Source organism: Pipistrellus kuhlii, unplaced genomic scaffold (genome assembly GCF_014108245.1).
Source record: "Pipistrellus kuhlii isolate mPipKuh1 unplaced genomic scaffold, mPipKuh1.p scaffold_m20_p_7, whole genome shotgun sequence".
Lineage (NCBI taxonomy): Eukaryota > Metazoa > Chordata > Mammalia > Chiroptera > Vespertilionidae > Pipistrellus > Pipistrellus kuhlii.
In genome coordinates this window covers 27,829,914-27,844,448 of record NW_023425573.1, presented here as the reverse complement: position 1 = coordinate 27,844,448, position 14,535 = coordinate 27,829,914, and the positions used below count along the sequence as shown (strand labels likewise).

General features: G+C 49.3%; 1 protein-coding gene across 11 annotated transcripts in view; it reads right to left on the bottom strand.

Annotated features, from left to right (window-relative positions):
- Window positions 1-14,535, bottom strand: part of AGAP1 (ArfGAP with GTPase domain, ankyrin repeat and PH domain 1) — a 396,133-nt gene that overhangs the window by 221,245 nt on the left and 160,353 nt on the right. The gene's annotated exons all lie outside the window — the stretch shown is intronic.

Here is a 14,535-nt window from a genome sequence, read left to right as displayed (position 1 = left end):
TTAATTGGCTTCTTTCTCATTTTTGTGATTTTACAAATAGGTGTTATTTTTAACTAGAATAAATGTTTGTTTATATGCATAAACAGATAACATAATATACACGAATGTTGTATTTTAACAGAATTGGCTGTTAGCTGCAACTGTGAGGAGCAGAACTCCATGGAGAGAACGCGGGAGTACCTGGGCAGTGCGGGCACGGCCTCCACCTCCCAGAGCAGGACTCACTCAGGTCCAAGTTCTTGGACACTCTGTCCACCCTCGTCCAGTATCAACGCCACAGAACAAAAAGCGCTGGCATCGAGCCTCAGCTCGCCCCCCTTCCATCCCCCCCAACCCCCAACCAGGTGAATGCAGGCACATGGAGCTGTCCATTAGCCTTTGCACTGGTTTTGTTCAACTCTTCCCCCTTATTTTTGCCATCGTATTACAGCAATTACGTTAATTAAATATTACCAGAGGCCCAGTGCATGAAATTTGTACATGGGTAGGGTCCCTAGAAGCTGCCAGCTGCTAGCCGGGGCCTCCCTTCCTCCAGCCGCCTGCTGCCGCCAATGCCACTGAGGGCAGAGCTGGCCGGAGGGAGGGGCCTCGGGCAGGGCTGGCCAGGGGGAGGGGCCTCTGGCGGTTGGATGGATAGCAGGTCCACCCCAGTCGAACTCCTAGTCAAGAGGGAAATTTGCATATTAGGCTTTTATTATATAGAATGTTGAAAGATCTCCTTTGTGTAACATTTTTTCAAGGGCTTCCTAATTACTCTCAGATTACACAGCAGTGTGAACTGGGCAGCTGCCTGTTGGCATTTAACAACCACTCGGGGAAGGACAAGGGTGGGAGACAAGGTGGGGTGGCCCCCTCACGTCACCCTTCACACGACATACTGACCCACTACTCCGGCAGGAGCCACGAGGACGTGTGCGAAGAGCCCAGCAGGCTGTTCTTCTCCCACAAGAAAACTCACTGTGAAACTCCGGGGAATGAAGACCCAGCTGAGGTCGCCGTCTGCAACCTCACGCAGACACACACCCGCCCTCTGCAGGGGCTGCGGGCCCCGGTGCAAGTGGCTTACTTCAGCGACGTTTACCGAATCCAAGAGAAACATCTGGAACTTGGGCCACTGCTCTCCCCACACAGGCTCTTTAGAAGTTCTCACCCTCAGGGGCTGGGGGGAGGGGGGGACGAGACTTGTTGGCACTCAGAGACCAGCCCGAGGAAGCTGCCCTCCAGGCAGAGGGACCCCCTTCTGATGAAACTGTCCCATTTGCTCCTAACTCCCCTTCTTGCTCAAAATATCCTGCCACCTTCCCGCCTTCCCGCTGTTCTGAGGACTGAAAACGGGGCTAACTCCCCAAATTGTATTTGCATCCTCTGATAAAAGAAACCACCTGTATAGAATGGCCTGTGATCTGATGTTTCTCCTTTTAGGCACAAACATGGAATTAGTCCCCTTTTCCAAATAAAGAAATAGAAGGTTTTCTGGTCTGAGGTGCTACAGTTCCTAAGGGAAACTAGCTAGTATGAGAAAATCAAAGGTAAAAGCAAGAAATAAACAAATGAACCACCGCAGGGAGAAGCCCTCCGCCTTAGGGGGAAAAGAAGAGAAGGAAAAACCCCTCTGGGAGTTAGGAGATGAGACCCTGGCTAATGTACACGTATCAGAGGCTCCTGTCTGCACCAGGCCTCACCCACCCCGAGTTCAGAGGGGCAGCTGCTAACTGTCCGGAGGGTGCTGAACACCTCCAAACCTCATCAGCTCCCTTCCCTCTGCCCTGGGACCATGTGATTCATCATTTACCTCCTGGTCTCTAACTATCAGAAGGCACAGGGGGAGGGGGGGGGGCAACACAGGAAGGGGTACAGCTGGGCAGAAAGGCTGTGACAGTGCCTCCACCCAGACCCACAGTCACCCCACGCAGCCCAGGTGTGGGCAGAGGCCTGCGCCCGCCTGCCTTCGGAGCCAAGATGCAGACCACGGAGTGAGGAGCCTGGGCTGCTGCTCAGGCCAACAGGACTCGCGGTGGGTTCATTGCGAAGAGGACAGACTACATAATGAACCTGGGTATTATATGCCATTTTTAAAAAGCGTATCTTTTGCCACATTTCCTGGGATTCTTCTGTAAAGTTACGTGCAAAGCAAAGTGGAGGAAGGGACTGGTAGTTAAATAGAATATGTCACTTCATCTCTTTTTATTGTGTTCTGTCCATTCCAATGAATGAAACTTCTTCGCCTCTGCATTCACGTACTGCCGGTCCGGGAGCTTTACACGCTTTGTGGGCCGCATCTTATTACAGGTCTAAAGGATCTCCTCAACCAGTGAGTTTTATTATGTCTGTATTCCCCACAGAGACAGCAAAAGGAAAAAACATGCCAGTGAGAATCGTCCTTATGTGCGCTTCCAGTGCCCCCTAGTGGCAGCTCACTAACTTACAAACCCGGGTACCTGAAAGCAAACTGAACCTCAGATCTACTTCCCACACAGGCTTTTACATGAAGAGAACAGTCTGGGAAATGTATTTTTATAAAACAGCCTTTTGGAAATAATTTTACATTGATTACAGGGTTGCATCTCACCCCCAAACCCTAAGTACTGAGGTGCCTTATATTTTATTAAAAATAAATGTGGACTTAAAGGAGCATTTTCATTCACTATCGGGTTTTATTTTATTTTATATATTTTTATTGATTTCAGAGAGGAAGGAGAGGGAGACAGAGATAGAAACATCAATGATGAGAGAGAATCATTGACTGGCTCCCTTTTGCACGCTCCACACTGGGGTTTGAGCCCACAACCCAGGCATGTGCCCTGACCGGGAATGGAACCAGGACCTTCTGGTTCATAGGTCAAAGCTCAATCACTGAGTCATGCTGGCCATGCAAGTGAAAAGTTTTTTAAATGGAAATATCAAGCCAGCATTACAAGAAATGCTAAAGGGACTGTTGTAATGAGAAAAAGAAACAGAGAGGAAAAACCTAGGCATACAGAAAAAAAATGGCAATAAATAAGCACCTATCAATAATAACCCTAAATGTAAATGGATTAAATGTTCCAATCAAAAGGTATAGGGTAGCCGAATAGATTCAAAAACATGATCCAATTCTATGCTGTCTGTAAGAGACCCACCTCAGAACAAAAGACACACACAGGATGAGAGCAAAGGGATGGAAAATACTTTTTCCATGCAAATGGAAAAGAAATAAAAGTTGGAATAGCAATACTCACATCTGACAAAATAGACTTCAAGATGAAGGCCATCACAAGAGACAACAAAGGTTATTACATAATACCAACAGGAGGCTGTAACCCTGGTAAACATATATGCACCCAATGCAGGAGCACCTAAATATCCAAAATGAAAACAGCCAGGGTGGCCAGGGTACAGGAGGCCACCACACCCCCTGGAAGGTGCTGGGCAAGGACCGAATGCGGTGAGGCTGTGTCCCTCACCAGCCAGCGGCCCTCCCCTCGCTCCCCCTCCCACTCCCCGAGGTGTACCCTGAAGACCAGCTTTAGGTAAAGAGCCATCCATGAAGCAGTCTTCCTAAAACAAATAAACAAATAGGGGGAAAACAGTCATTGTTAGTAGAAGACTGGACCCAAAATTGTTATGTTCACTCAACGGAATGCAATGCAAAAATAAGCTATTACACTGTAGAAACACTATCTGAAAAAGCAGGATGTAAAACATTACAGCGCCCGACAATCCATTTCTTAAAATACATGGGCACACGTGCGAGCGTGCGTGCGTGCGTGCGTGCACGCGCTGGGCCTTAACAGTAACAGCCACTGGGCGGCTTTTATTTCCACATTCCATATCTTTTAACTCTTTTCTTTGGCAAATCTCACAAAACCCAACTTACCTAAGTTTTTACAGCCTATTTTTCTTTTAGACCACACATGTCAAACACAAGGCCCGTGGGCCAAATCCGGCCCGCCAGGCCTTGCAACGTGGCCCGCACCGCGCTGTCATCACTGCACTCCACTGCGTTCCATCACAATGACGCGCGGTGACATAGGAGGCTTGTGATCTCGCCGGCCACCGTACTTGCTATCTATTATGCATGCACATAGATAACAAGTCACTCGAGATTCAGGAGGCGTGACCTATAGTCCGGCATCCGATGTGGTTGTGGGGTGACAGAGCAGAGGAGAGAGTGAGTGTGCGGGCATAAAAAATACACAGCAGAAGCTGCCAGTTCCTGGCATAAAGTGCAGGCATAAAAATCGCAACAGAATCTGCTATCTGTACCCAGCCAGGCATTTATTGACTTTTTTTTTCTCCACTCCATCTGCCAAATCAAGCTATCCCTGTGCAGTTTTCAACTTTTTCCTTCTAACGCAGATTTCCAATAAACTACATCTTTTACTGCCAATATTGATCCCAAAATGTCCAGGAAAAGAAAAGTTGACGGTGAAGGCAGACAATTTAATGACAAATGGGAAAATGAATACATGTTTGTGCTTAGAGAGGGCAAACCAGTGTGTATATTGTGTTATGAGACAGTGTCGGTGATGAAAGAGTACAATATACGTCGTCATTTTGACACCGAACATAATGTTAAGTATGGCAAATATACTTTGGAAGAAAAGCATAAAATTGTTAAAGAACTAAAAGGCAAACTACAATCACAGCAGCAAATGTTTACAAAGGCTACAGCGAAAAATGATGCTGCAGTGAAAGCAAGCTTTATAGTGGCTGAAGAAATTGCCCGTACTTCAAGGTGTTTTTCAGAGGGTGCCTTTTTGAAGCAATGCACGCTAAAAGTGTGTGAGCAAGTATGCCCAGACCAGATACAGAGTTTTCAAAATGTCAGTTTGTCAAGAAACACCATTGCAGATAGAGTTCAAGAACTCTCAGGAAATCTATCATCACAGCTGGCCGAACAGGCATGCAGTTATCTCGCTTTTTCACTTGCTATCGATGAAAGCACAGACAACACTGATACAGCGCAGCTGTCCATCTTTATACGTGCTACGAAGACCGACCTCTCTGTCACTGAGGAACTTTTGGATGTAGCTGCCATGCATGGGACGACGACTGGTAGAGATATATTTGAGGCTGTGGAGAAATCTATAAATAATTTTAAATTACCCTGGGAAAAGTTGGTGGGGCTAACTACTGATGGCGCACCTTCAATGTGCGGAGAAAAGAAAGACTTGGTTGGACTAATGAAGGAAAGAATGCAAAAAAGTCACTGCCACACACCCTTGATTACTTATCATTGCATTATCCACCAAGAGGCTATGTGTGGAAAAGTTCTGGACATGAATGACATAATGACCACAGTCATTAAAACTATTAACTTTATAAGGGCACGTGGCCTGAATCATCGCCAGTTCCAGCAGTTTTTACAGGAGGTGGGTGCAGAGCATGGAGACGTGCCATACCACACAGAAGTAAGATGGCTGAGCAAGAGCGCAGTCCTCAAAAGATTTTTTGAGCTCAGAGAACAAATTGCTCTTTTCATGGAAAGTAAAGGAAAGCCCTTGCCTGAACTGTCGGATCCCGCCTGGCTATGTGATTTTGCTATGATGTGTGACATTTGCGAGCATCTCGCCCAACTGAATCTGAAGCTGCAGGGACGCAAACAAGTCATCACGAAGATGTCTGACATGATCACAGCATTCCAGCGTAAACTTCAACTATGGAAGTCCCAACTGGAACAGGACAATCTTGCCCACTTTCCCGTTTGTTTGAGTATCTCAACCACTATTTCTGGTACTTTTCCTTGCAGTCGGCTGGCTACCAAAGTTAGCCGTTTACTAAGTGAATTTGAGCGGCGCTTCTCTGACTTTAGAACACAGCACTCAGGCTTTGACATCTTTGCCAATCCTTTTACAGTTGATGTCAACAATGTGCCCCATCACCTTCAGATGGAGATAATCGAGCTTCAGTCTGACAGTGGCCTGAAATCAAGGTTTCAAGATGTTGAAATTGAGGACTTCTACCCTCTACTGCCCCCTGACTCAATGCCAGAGCTCCGACTTCATGCTGCCCGTATTCTATCCATGTTCGGGAGCACCTATCTTTGTGAACAGATGTTTTCAATAATGAATCTGAACAAAAACAAGCACAGATCACGCATTACCGATGACAACCTCCATGCTGTTTTGCGGGTTGCTACAGCCCAAGAAATAAAACCGAACATTGACTCATTGATCCGGGGAAAACGGTGTCAGACATCTAGCCAGAAAACAAAACAATGAGCATTTTAGGTACATTCCAATATTACTGTTTTGCTTGATACCAATATTACTGTTTTGCTTGATAGCATGTGAGTTGGTTAACAGCACTGTTAAGGAAAAGATTGTTCCACTCATTTTAAATTCACATTTCTGGTTAACATTGTCAAGTTTATGACTGTTCAGTAAACCATTCGGCCCGCGATTTAGGCTGGATTTTAGATTTTGGACCCTTCTCTGATTGAGTTCGACACCCCTGTTTTAGACAAACAAGTTTGCAAAACACTCTTCACAGTTTCCTTTTCCCTGATTCAGGGCTGATAAGTAAGGTTGTTAGTGTCGTGTGTGTGTGTGTGTGTGTGTGTGTGTATCGATATCAGAGTCGGTGAGGGAATGCTACCTTCCTCGCACCAAAGCATCTCACAACTAGAAAGCCAGCCTCCGTGAGGGTACCTGTCCTGACCTCCCACGGACTGAGCTCCTGGGGCTGGCCCTGTAGGTAGGGGAACTCCCTCTACGAGTGAAGGTCACAGTCTGCTATGTCCATATTCTGTAAGGGGGGGGGGGGGTCATAAAATAAAGAGAAGACTCTGAAACCAACAGCAGGAGAGGATAACAACTTCTATCCTAGTTAAGTCCTATTTTCACAGTCTTTTGATCAGAAACTCAGCGAAGGGTTAAACAGGTCAGAGAGTACACAGCCGCTTCATCATTTTAAAGACATTAGTGAGAGCACAATGCCGTGGCATTATGAGCAGATTATGAACAAAATAAAAGCCATTTGTATGCATTAATGACACGTGGAGCTAATTCACGCTGGCTAGCGTCGTCAGGCGGAGTCCTGGGGCCAAACATGGCGAGGAGGCCGCCGCGCAGGGAAAGTGCTGAAATATCCATTTTCTCTGTCATCAATAAAATTAATTCTCAGCCGAAGATGGGAGTCGACATGCAAATCGGAACCGAGGGCACGTACTAACAGAGTCTCATGGCCTGGCGTCGGCAGTGCGGGCAGCGTGAGAGGTAACGCGGGCCCTCTGAGCCCAAGGGCAGCATCCGGCCGTTTTGGGCCGTTTTCCCTAAGGGCAGCACAGCATGGAACCCCGACACGGGGCAAGACCTGCCAGAAAGCATCAAAGCTGCTGTTAACGGCCCCTTCCTCCGCATTATGAAATAAGCGACTCCTGCTTGTCTCATCGTCTGTAACAGCATCCATCTTTATCTGGCTGTCAGAAGACCTCTTCCTGTGTTAATTCTGAAAGAATCAAAAGGTCTTCCCTTGCAACGGTTCCTTCTCCAGCTGTGCGTGGTCGGCAAACCACGGCTCGAGAGACACAGGCGGCTCTTTGGCCCCTTGAGTGTGGCTCTTCCACAAAATACCACGGCCTGGGCGAGTCTATTTTGAAGAAGTGGCGTGAGAAGTTTAAAAAATTTGGCTCTCAAAGAAAACTGCAATCGTTGTACTGCTGATATTTGGCTCTGCGGACTCATGCGTTTGCCGACCACTGTTCCACAGGGTCATGCACTAGTGAGCGATGATCCCGTCACTGCTGAGGCAGCAGCTGCAGGCTGTGGAGCACAAACCACGGATCACGTAGGTAACCCCTTTACTTAGAAGGGTGCATTTTGGATGTAATTTTAAGCAAATCAACTGATATCCTGAGGAGCTAATTCGTCTTTTGCAAGTCCAGCCTCTGGGTCCACCAAGCAGTTCAAAGGACAAGAAATAAAGTCTTAAAGGGGCAACTTCCGGACAAAGGCCTCCGATGAAGGAACAGGCTGGTTTCTCACTTGTGACAAATTTATGATACTGAAACCACCTGGACCACGGCCAGGCCACCACCACACACCAATTCCAACATCAGCCCAGAAAGGCGGCTGTGGTTGCTCCGCTCCCCACGTGCTACGTGTCTGAAGAGTCCGGGCACAGGTGTATGTGCCAGGTGCTCGACACAGTGGTAACGTGTGTTGGCAGCTCCCCAACGGTAAGAATTTAACTCAAACCATTTTTTTGTTAAATATATTTTATTGATTTTTTTTTTCCCTGAGAGGAAGGGATAGGGACAGAGAGTTAAAAACATCGATGAGAGAGAAACATTGATCAGCTGCCTCCTGCAGACCCCCTACTGGCAATGCGTGGACAACTGAGGTACATGCCCTTGACCAGAATCGAACCTGGGACCCTTCAGTCTGCAGGGCGACGCTCTATCCACTGAGCCAACTGGTTAGGGCTGAACTCAAACTAATTAAACAAAAAAATTAACTCGATCGTCTTTTGCCCCCTCCCCCCCCCCCTTTTTTTTTAACCCTCTGAAAATATGGCTTCCTACACCAAACGTTTACATTTTAGTTCTGGTATAAAGTCATCGTTTTACTTTGTGATTTAACCCCATTACAGGTCAAGCTTCTCAGGTCAAGATATAAAGGGAATTTGGGAATGCACAGTAACGAGGGCACCGACATCCTGTTTTATAAACATCATCGCTATAAATCAGTCATGCTCTCTCCCACCGAACACAGCCCAGGGCCCAGCACACACAGAAAGCCCGCCGGGCCTCCCATCCTTCCTCAGGAAGCACCCCCTCCCTCTCGGGAAGCCTGCCTGGTGGACACCCGACAGGTCGCGGTCCACCTGAGCCGGAGCCACAGGCAGAGGGGCTTGTTGGCGGCAGCCTGCAGACCTCACTTCATGGCATTCGACCTTGTCAGAAGCCAGCAGGCGACAACGGCCAGCGACACCGAGGTTACTGACGACATCGGGGCCGCCGCCCGGCCGGGGTCACGGGCACCTCACGGACTCCACCAGTGAACTTCAGGGAACAGGCCGAGTCTCCTTCCCCCCACCATTAGCAGCTCTACCCAGGCGCTACTCGGGCCTTGGATCAGTATTGTTCTCAGAAAGTGCTGAAATAGCCGAAACCGGTTTGGCTCAGTGGATAGAGCGTCAGCTTGCAGACTGAAGGGTCCCAGGTTCGATTCCGGTCAAGGGCATGTACCTCGGTTGCGGGCACATCCCCAGTAGGGGGTGTGCAAGAGGCAACTGATCGATGATTCTCTCTCATCGATGTTTCTAACTCTATCCCTCTCTCTTCTTCTCTGTAAAAAATCAATAAAATATATTTTAAAAAAAGAAAGAAAGCGCTGAAATATTAACTCCCTCCATGAAATGTGAGTTAAGCAGCAGAGCCTGTTACCCATCATTCCAACTGCCTGTCTGTGTGAGTCCCACATGCGTGACTTTTCAAGCTCAGAGGCCGAGCTGTGGACAGGGGCACGTAATGAGCACGGACGGACAGTGGTAGGAAGGGACACGCTGGCCGGGCACCAGCGGTGTGATGTGACGTCAGGAAGCAACGTCTCGGAGAACCTGTCTCCAGGCTGCGCATCGGGCTCCTGAGGACGACAGGATTCCATCAAAGTCCCTGAGCTGCGATGGTCACACTCGTCATGATGACAAATGACACAAACATGGAAGGTAGCAGCTCGGCGGTCCCAGATCTGTCTCTTGCTTCAACAGTGTTCGGACGGGACAGACCCAGGGACACCCCTTCTTCCAGCCTCGGCCACTCTCCTGCATCTCATCCCATCACCACCTGCAGAACCACCTCGGGGACCAGCCAACACACCTTTTTTTTTTTTTTTTTTTTTCCTACCTTAACTCCTTATTTCTGAACAACCATGAGCTCCCGAATTCGTCAGAATTCTTCCCCCCGAGATGGAGGCTGCCTCTGCAGGCCCCCCACACCTCCCTCTCTGCGCTTCTCTGTCCTCCATGGAGACGGGCTAGATCTCCAGGGTGTGGACCACTTCTTCCGCGAGTGGGCGGAGAAGAAGCAGAGGGCGCTGAGCATCTCCTAAAGCTGCAGAACCAGCGTGGTGGCCGCATTCCCTCCCAGGAAGCCTCCCGGGATGAGTGGGCAAACTCGGGACGCCATGGGAGCCGCCCTGGCCGTGGAGAGGAGCCTGAGCCAGGCCCTTTTGGAGCTGCCGGCCCTGGTTCCTACCCGCAGACCCTCATCTGTGACTCCCTGGAGAACCACTTCCTGGGTGAAGAGGTCAAACTCATCAAGAAGATGGGCCCCAGGCTGGGCTGGGCGGGGGTGTCTTCGAAAGGCTCACCCTCCAGCAGGACTAGGAGCCTGTGGAGCCCAGAGGCCTGTGAGGGGCCCCTCTGCATCCCCCGTGTCTGGCTTTGGCCTGAGCTTCTCCCATCTTTTAACCACCCTGAAGCCCTCTCCCACGCACTGGACCAAATGAAACAACAAAGCTTTTCACAGCAAAAATAAAATAAAATTTAAAAATGTATAACAGACACTGGGCTCACTGGCTCACTTTCCAGCATATGTGAAATGCCCAATGTACACACTTTTAAACATGAAAAATCTGATTTTTAGAAGCACGCCTTTGGGGGGAAAAATACACAAGTGCAAATATAAAAATAAATTGGCTCCAATCTAATCTCTAACACAATGAAGAGAAAAACAACAACACGAGAGCAACAAAAGCAAATAACGAAACAGGCCACCCCAACCCTTACAATGAAGCCGGGCCCAGGAGAGAATGGACGGGGTGGGTGACTGACAGACCCCCGGCCAGCACAGACAAAAGGCTGCATTGTCAGCAGGCAGCACTCGAGCACGCGAGGCCTAGGGAGAAATCCGGGAGAGGCTTCCACTTAGCGAGGTGCTCACACACGCAATTAGGCTGCACACACTGGGCTCCTCGGCACAGCCACCTCGTCCTGGACACTGTAATGAGGACCCAGCACTGCGGATGGTGTGTGTGAGCTGAGACTCTTTGTACATCCGGGTTTCAATCTGCGGAAGCAGAGGATGGAAAGCTAACCAGGCTCCTGATGCACTGCATGACCTCGGGCAAATACCATGTGATCTTCAGCAAGTAAGCCACGAGACCTCTCCGGGCTCGACCCCCAGCACGGGCGGTCCCTGCCCGGGTGAGCTGTCCTCAGGCAGGGTGAGTGGCTTCCTGAGAAAGTGCTTCCCAGAAGGTGAACTGCAGCACGTGAAGAGCCGGCCAAGGGCCTAGGACGGGAGGAGTGTCGGGGACGCCCACCCACCAGCACCACGCACACAGCATCAGCCTTCCGCAGACAGGGCCCTTTGAATGCCACGGCCCAGCTCCCACCCGTGTACCTGAGACAGAAAGGTCTCCCATAGGAGATCGCCAGCCTATCCAGTTATCCCTGACAAACCAGTGACTGAAACCTACAGTTTTGTGGAGAATTAAGGGGACACATAGTAATCTGTAATTTATGTAGATATTGGTTTTCTGGTGTGTTTTTTTTAATCCTTACCTGAGGATATGCTTATTGATTTGAGAGAGAGAGAGAGAGAGTGAGAGAGAGAGAGAGAGAGAGAGAGAGAGAAACATCGATCAGCTGCCTCCTCCTGTACATACCCCCATGGGTATTGAACTCTCAACTCAGGTATGTGCCCTGACTGGGAATCGAACCCACAGCCCTTTGATACACAGGTTGACACTCCAACTACCCCAGCTACGAGGCCAGAGAGGCTTACTCCAATGTTGCTTGACCTGTTCTAACATTATTGTCAGAGCAAAATTTTGCATGTACTGTGTTCTTACCATCCAGTGAATACAAGCTCAAGCTCGGAGGGTCACAGATTAAAGCTTTAGTGCCCTCTTTAATAGGATGCTTTGACTTGGGATTTAACAAATGACTAGAATTTTAAAATATACATACGAGAGTGTTAACTTCTGCATACAAAACAGCTCACAATGGGATGCACAATAGAATAATCCACACATAAAATGAAACTGTTTGCAATTCAGATAAGTCTGTATTAGCTCCCTCTGGGAAAGGGAGGGAAGGAGGGAGGGAGGGAGGGAGGGGGTTTACAGTATCCTTCGTCAGAAATTTAACAAACTGTGCACCAACTGGCTGTGCTCATTCTGTATGAGAGGAAACCAGTCCTCCTTATCCAGGATCTTTATTAAACTGTCACACGGAAGTCAGACACTATAGTCAAACATTTGGTAAAAAAAAAAAATACCCCCAGAACAAAGGGGGATGCCTGAGTATCTTCAATAAAATGTCATAACAAACAAAAATAGGGCCTCTCCCTCCTCCTCAGACAGAATGAGGGGAGGACACAGCGACAGGTCACCACACTCACTGCACACCCACGTACGGTCACTCACGGCAGAGCAGGTTGTAGACAGGGCACTGGCAGGTTAACGGCACGGGAAAAGACTTAATTAACTCACAATTTCCGAGACCCAGCTGCAGGAACTAAAGTCCCGCAGGTACCACGGCCAGAGCCCACCACCCTCCTCCCAGATGGAGCACGCGATGCCCCCAGGGGCCTGTGTACCACCAGCCCCGGCCAGCACTCCCCTTTCGACCAGGGGGCGGTCTATAGTCCTGGGTGACTGTTGCAGGTTGGTCCCCTACGGGGTTTCCACGTCACCAAGGCAGGGCCCGACCATGCTTCCCATTGTATCTCCATCCCTAAGTAGAGGCTGGAAGGCTGGTGCTCAAATTGGGAATGAATGAATGAATGAATGAATGAACGAACGAACCAACCAACCTACTTCCCTGCCTCCTGACATGCCTCCTGCTAACAGAGGACCTTCCTCCTGACTCACCTACCAACAGCCATTTGACTGCCACAGGAACGAAGCACAGGAAACAGATGTTCTGTTTTCCTATTATTTTCACAATTTACTTTCTGTTTCAGGACACAGGAAGTCAAAGATTAAAGAGGCACAGAATCAAGTTCCTGGCCACTTAAAAAACAAACCGGGTGGCCAGCCGACAGGGCTCTCCGCCTGCAGGTGGCTGGGCTTGAATAGGTAACACCCTGGCCTGCTTCCTTCTTCTATTGATAAGCCCAATGTTCCATAGGAATAATACATTTTTTCTCTGCAACGCAAACACATAAAATGTGAATAAATAGAAGTAAGTGCCAGGGCATATGGGAGGCCAGAGAGTCCATGGAGAGACCCACGGACTCAGAGTCTGCAGGTGGCCAGTGAGCCAGCGCCCGGGCCTTCCCCTGCCCAGGCCTCCCCTCGGTGGCCGGGCCCGGGCTGTGTCCACTAATGACTACACGGTTAAGGCTCCAGGCTCAGGGCCCCAAATCTGGATCCAATCCAGGCGGAGCACCTTTGGTCAAACAACGTAACTTTCCTGAGCCTCGATGTCTAACTCTAAACTTTATAAGTTTTCTCCTTGAGGATGAAAATGGACAGTTCCTGTTAATGATGTGAAATGCTGAGGATGGTCCCCACTCGGTTACCAGCTACTTTGACCACTAACAATTACACAGTCCATGGTTTAGTTAAAAAAAAAAAAAAAAAAAAAAATATATATATATATATATATACACACACACACACACACACACACACACACACATATGCATGTATGTTATATAATTACCATATGAAATGTGCTAAGTAACCTCAATTTTATTTTTAAAACGTACTGCGTGGCCAGCATGGCTCAGTGGTTGAGCATTGACCTAGGAACCAAAAGTCACGGCTCCATTCCTGGTCAGGGCACATGCCCGGATTGCGGGCTCCATCCCCAGTGTGGGGTGTGCAGGAGGCAGCCGACCGAAGATTCAGAGAGAAGTCTGTTGACGGAAGCAGGCAGCTGGCTGGATCTGGCCCTGGGCCTCATGGGGACCCTTCTCTGACATTTCACCTGAACTTCAGGGGGTGCGGGTTCCTCGATGTGAACAGTGACCTGCCTGTGAGACCCTCAGACCCTGAAGAAGCCCACGTGCCTCCGTGCCGGGTGCTTCCCAGGCTGGCTGGCCTTCTCGGAGCCACCAGTGCAGCGCGGCCCTGCAGGTGCGGCCACAGGTTTTAACTGGGGGCTCTCTCCCCACAGCAGGCCCCTGGGAATGGCCTGAGGATGAACTCGAGCTTCGAAATTTAATAAAATGCTACCGAGTGGTATTCCTTCAATTTCATCTGAAAACTAATTTGGACATTGGAAAGAAAAGCATACAATCCGGTTTGGGGGAAGTTGCCACCAATTTTACTAATATTAGCAGGCCTCCCCCAGGGCGGTGCCGAACGAGGCCTCTGTGCCTCTGGGCGGCTCGGGCAGCTGCTAAAGACACCCTGCGTGGCTGCCCGCTCTGCCCCAGCCCCAGGGCACCACAGGGCGTGGGCTGCAACAGAGGATTTAAACCAGAAGAGAGGGGCCCCGGGTTTGTTTCCCAGGAGTGCCATCTGGAACGGGACGGATGGCCTGACCGGTGTTGCTCCGTGGTTGAGCGTAGGTAGACCTATGAACCAGGAGGCCACGGTTCGATCCCCAGTCAAAGCACATGCCAGGGTTGTGGGTTCCATCTCCAGGAGGGGG